The sequence below is a fragment of the Anomaloglossus baeobatrachus genome, chromosome 12, assembly GCF_048569485.1.
Source record: "Anomaloglossus baeobatrachus isolate aAnoBae1 chromosome 12, aAnoBae1.hap1, whole genome shotgun sequence".
In the NCBI taxonomy this organism is placed as follows: Eukaryota; Metazoa; Chordata; class Amphibia; order Anura; family Aromobatidae; genus Anomaloglossus; species Anomaloglossus baeobatrachus.
Window position 1 is genome coordinate 14,021,911 of NC_134364.1, and position 6,000 is coordinate 14,027,910.

The window sequence follows — 6,000 nt, forward strand, 5'->3', positions numbered from 1 at the left end:
CAGATGCGCTCTGCAAATGTCTTGGCACTAGTGGGACTATAGCAAAGTCCAATAGCCACGTATAGGATGCCACTAGGTACACTGAGTGTTTGCTAGTATAATGGCTTCGTTATAATTTGTTGTAGTGTGCAACGCAGGCAGATGCGCTCTGCAAATGTCTTGGCACTAGTGGGACTATAGCAAAGTCCAATAGCCACGTATAGGATGCCACTAGGTACACTGAGTGTGTGCTAGTATAATGGCTTCGTTATAATTAGTTGGAGTGTGCAACGCAGGCAGATGCGCTCTGCAAATGTCTTGGCACTAGTGGGACTATAGCAAAGTCCAATAGCCACGTATAGGATGCCACTAGGTACACTGAGTGTTTGCTAGTATAATGGCTTCGTTATAATTAGTTGGAGTGTGCAACGCAGGCAGATGCGCTCTGCAAATGTCTTGGCACTAGTGGGACTATAGCAAAGTCCAATAGCCACGTATAGGATGCCACTAGGTACACTGAGTGTTTGCTAGTATAATGGCTTCGTTATAATTAGTTGGAGTGTGCAACGCAGGCAGATGCGCTCTGCAAATGTCTTGGCACTAGTGGGACTATAGCAAAGTCCAATAGCCACGTATAGGATGCCACTAGGTACACTGTGTGTTTGCTAGTATAATGGCTGAGTTTAAAAAACTTGGAGTGTGCAATGCAGGCAGATGCGCTCTGCTAATGTCTTTGCACTAGTGGGACTATAGCAAAGTCCAATAGCCACGTATAGGATGCCACTAGGTACACTGAGTGTTTGCTAGTAAAATTGCTTAGTTTAAAAAACTTGGAGTGTGCAATGCAGGCAGATGTGCTCTGCAAATGTCTTGGCACTAGTGGGACTATAGCAAAGTCCAATAGCCACGTATAGGATGCCACTAGGTACACTGAGTGTTTGCTAGTATAATGGCTTCGTTATAATTTGTTGGAGTGTGCAATGCAGGCAGATGCGCTCTGCAAATGTCTTGGCCCTAGTGGGACTATAGCAAAGTCCAATAGCCACGTATAGGATGCCACTAGGTACACTGAGTGTTTGCTAGTATAATGGCTTAGTTATAATGAGTTGGAGTGTGCAATGCAGGCAGATGCGCTCTGCAAATGTCTTGGCCCTAGTGTGACTATAGCAAAGTCCAATAGCCACGTATAGGATGCCACTAGGTACACTGAGTGTTTGCTAGTAAAATTGCTTAGTTTAAAAAACTTGGAGTGTGCAACGCAGGCAGACGTGCTCTGCAAATGTCTTGGCACTAGTGGGACTATAGCAAAGTCCAATAGCCACGTATAGGATGCCACTAGGTACACTGAGTGTTTGCTAGTATAATGGCTTACTTAGAATGAGTTGGAGTGTGCAATGCAGGCAGATGTGCTCTGCTAATGTCTTTGCACTAGTGGGACTATAGCAAAGTCCAATAGCCACAGATAGGATGCCACTAGGTACACTGAGTGTGTGCTAGTATAATGGCTTAGTTAGAATGAGTTGGAGTGTGCAGAGGACAAGAGGGTACAGTGGCAGGATTGTGGTGCTCTGGGTAGAGGAATGGAAGCCTGCCTTTCTATTCCCTCCTAATGGTGAAATGCAGGGAGGAAATCCCTGACCTTGGCTGCACAGACGCTGGCGCTGTTTTCAGGACCTGTCACCTATGGCTCTGACCCTGCCGGTACGAGCCCTTAAAAGGACTGCTAGAATGTGCTCTCCCTAAGCTGTCTAACGCTGTGTATGCAGCGCATACAGCTGTATCGGCTATAGGACTCAAGACGGAGCTGCGACAGTGATGTCTGACACCAAAGACGCAGAAGGCAGATAATGGCGATCGTGAAGAAAATGTCCGGTTTTATAATGCAGGGACATGTGACATGCAGATCCTATCACACATGCCGTTGCTTCTCTGCCTCAAAGTCCACTTAGGTGTGTGTGTCTCTGTGATTGGCTGACATGCTGGCCCGCCCCACAAGACGCGCGCGCTTAGGGAAGGAAGACAAGAAAAAAAAAAAAAAATGGCGATCGCCATTATAGAAACAGCAGTGATCTGAAGGCGCTGTTCACGCACACTATACACTGAAATGTGATAATAGTTTGATTCACAGAGTGACTTACACTATTACAGCAGAAACCAAGCTAAGATTTAGCTGTTTTTTTGGCTGCTAGAACCGTTCTCGAACGTTTCTAGAACTATCGAGCTTTTGCAAAAAGCTCGAGTTCTAGTTCGATCTAGAACATGCCCCAAAATCACTCGAGCCGCGAACTGGAGAACCACGAACCACGAACCGCGCTCAACTCTAATTCCAACATGATAATGACCCCAAACACCTCCAAGAACCCCACTGCCTCGCTACAGAAACTGAGGGTAAGGCCCGTTTCACACGTCAGTGAAAAACACTGACGTTCTTCACTGACGTGTAAAACACGCACATGTCCCTCCGTGTTCCGTGATTCACGGCACACGTGGGTTGTCCATGTGCAATCCGTGATCCGTGATTGCATATGGACATTACTCACCTGCCTTCGCTCCTGCTGTCCATGGTGCTGAACTTCTGGGCTCTGCAGCGTCCGCCCACCGCTCTCTGCAGCTACGTCCGGGTCGGCTTTTCCTGCTCTCATGAATATTCATGAGCCAGGCAGGAGTTGCCGAGAGCGGAGCAGACACAGCGAATCGCAGGCATGGTAAGTTGAAAATTTTTAATATTTAATATGTCCGTGATTTTCTTGTACGTGTTTCACTGATCACACACGGATCACACCATAGTGTGGTCTGTGGGTCATCAGTGATGCCAGGAAAAAACTGGCATGTCTCCGTGCAGAATCACGGCCACGGGTGCACGCTGCACGGAGACACGTTCAGTGGAAAATCACTGATGTGATTGATTATAATGGGTCTGCGTATGTCAGTGATTCTGGTACGTTTTAAAAAAAAGCACAAACGTACCAGAATCACTGACGTGTGAAAGAGGCCTAAGGGTGCTGGACCGGTTGAGCGTCTCCAGACCTAAACCCTATGGATAATCTGTAGGGCCTTCTCACATGGAAGGTGGAGGAGTGCACGGTCTGTAACATCTACCGGGATGTCATCATGGAAGATGAAGAGGATCCAGCGGCTCCTGTGACGATCTAGTGACCTCCAGGCCCAAGAGAGGTGAGGCCGTGCTGGAAAATAATGGCGGCCATACAAAATATTCACACCAAGGGCTCAATTTGGCCATTTTCCCTTAGGGGTGTACTCACTTTTGTTGCCAGCGGTTTAGACATTAATGGCTGTGCTGAGTCATTTACACTGTTATACAAGCTGCGCACTGACACTGCACATCGTATACAAGCTGCACACTGACACTGTACATTGTATACAAGCTGCACACTGACACTGCGCATTGTATACAAGCTGCACACTGACACTGCGCATTGTATACAAGCTACACACTGACACTGCATTGTATACAAGCTGCAGACTGACACTGCACATTGTATACAAGCTGCACACTGACACTGTACATTGTATACAAGCTGCAGACTGACACTGCACATTGTATACAAGCTGCACACTGTCACTGCACATTGTATACAAGCTGCACACTGACACTGCATTGTATACAAGCTGCACACTGACACTGTGCATTGTATACAAGCTGCACACTGACACTGCATTGTATACAAGCTGCACACTGACACTGTGCATTGTATACAAGCTGCACACTGACACTGCACATTGTATACAAGCTGCACACTGACACTGCACATTGTATACAAGCTGCACACTGACACTGCACATTGTATACAAGCTGCACACTGACACTGTGCATTGTATACAAGCTGCATACTGACACTGCACATTGTATACAAGCTGCAGACTGACACTGCACATTGTATACAAGCTGCACACTGACACTGCACATTGTATACAAGCTGCACACTGACACTGTGCATTGTATACAAGCTGCACACTGACACTGTGCATTGTATACAAGCTGCACACTGACACTGCACATTGTATACAAGCTGCACACTGACACTGTACATTGTATACAAGCTGCACACTGACACTGCACATTGTATACAAGCAGCACACTGGCACTGCACATTGTATCACAAGGTTAGATCTGCAGCGCTGTCCCAGAAAACGATATAATAAAATATTTACAGAACTGTAAGGGGTGTACTCAGTTTTGTGATTTACTGTATGTAACAATGAGGAAAAGAAGAACAGGAAGACGAGATGAAAATGAAAAATAGAAGAAGGGGAAGAAAATAAAGGAAAGGAAGAAGAAATGGTAAAGGAAAAAGGATGTAGAAGAAAGACAACAAGAAGGAATGTAAGAAGAGGAGATAAAATAATTGGGAGAAATAGAAGAAAATGTATGATACCATGCCTGATGAAGGGACCGGAGACGTCTGGAAAGCTGCTCTGTAACATCTTTTATTTTATATTTTTTAGCCATTAACAAGTATCACAACTACAAGATTATCATATTGTTTCTCACTGAGAGCAATCAATAATGCAGAAATGGAAAAGGAGGAGGAGAAAGGAAACCAGATAAAAAAGGAGGACAACACAAAGGAAAAGACAAAAAGATAAAATCCTTCAATAGCAACAGGAGAAGAATAAGGAGACAAACAATGGACAAGAAAAAGAGGAGAAAGGAAAGAAGAAGCAGAGAAAATAAACATAAAAGCAGAGGGCAAGAAAACATAAAAATGTTGAAGAAGGAAAGGAAAAAAATGAAAAGTAGAAGGCAACACAAAGTAGAAGAAATGTAAGATAGAAGGAGAATAAATGAAAAAGAAGAATCATGATTTAAAGAGAAGAGGAAATTCAGGACAAGGAAAAGAATTAGACAAAAAGAATAAAGAAAATAGGGAGACTATGAAGTAGAAATAGAAAAGAAGGTTACTAAATCAGAAAAGAAAGGGGGAAGGAGGACAGCGATGTTCCGCCAATAACAACTATTTTTATAAAACATCAGATCAAAAAACGCTTGTTTGTCATTAAGTGATCCCAGAGGTTTTCATGGGCGAATGGTTAGGGATGAGCATTTAGGTTGTCGCCCAGTCTCCAGCAGAGGCTCAGGCTGCTACATTTCATCTCCCCCATACTTTACACTTAAGCTTTGCTTTTTCAGATAAAATACAAGAAGTCAGCACAAGGAGCAGCGGTTATGTGAATCACAGCAAGGACAGAAGAGTAAGCGGAGATTGGAGCTGTAACTCACCAGCGGCTCGTGGAGGTCTCCGGGATGAGTGCAGTCCTCCAGCCGCATCCCCATATATATATATAAAAATGTATATTTACTCTCCTCATTGTGTAACCCTGAAATTCGTCATATTACATTCCAGCAACCTTTGTCCTATTGCTTTATTTCAGCCGATTAAACAGTGATGCAAGAAAGTCAGATTAAGCTTTATACGAGCTCTGCCCAAATCTGTGATGTGGAAACATTACAAAATCCTTACACCAGAACTTCTGCATTAGATGCCTGTCCAGAATAATCTGTGATGTGTGAACAAGAACAAACACCTCTTCTGGCCATTAAATCACTTGTATTCTACAGAATTAACCAGATTTTCTACTGTGCAGACTATATCCCATATTTTCAGCTGTCGCTGAGCTACTGGCAGGAGACTAGCTGCTACAATGTCTCTCATGTATTAATCCCCTTCCTGCTATTCTGTCACTATGTAGCAGCACATCGTCAGCAGCAGTATGGAGGATAATATGCAGCAATACTAAGCTGTGTAGCTGAGAATCCAGCTCTGCGGTGAGATAACACACTTAACAGAAAGCCGCAGCAACAGAATGGAGAACATTCTATTGTAAAACTGTGAAGGGTAACTGTGAATCCATCTTTGCGGTGTGGAAAAAAAACTCATTAAGCAACAGCAGTATGGAGGATATGATGCCGCAATACTAAGCTGTGTAGCTGAGAATCCAGCTCTGGGTGAGATGACACACTTCTCTGCTACTCCTGGTCCTGTCCGCAGTCTCAACTCT

General features: G+C 44.4%; 1 protein-coding gene across 1 annotated transcript in view; it reads right to left on the reverse strand.

Annotated features, from left to right (window-relative positions):
* LOC142258149 (uncharacterized) overlaps positions 1–5,311 on the reverse strand; it is a 44,770-nt gene extending 39,459 nt beyond the window's left edge. Inside the window, exon 1 of the mRNA XM_075330627.1 lies at positions 5,222–5,311. The gene's annotated coding sequence lies outside the window, so the exon portion shown is untranslated. The remainder of the gene's footprint in view (positions 1–5,221) is intronic.
* Between the last annotated feature and the right edge of the window lie 689 nt (positions 5,312–6,000).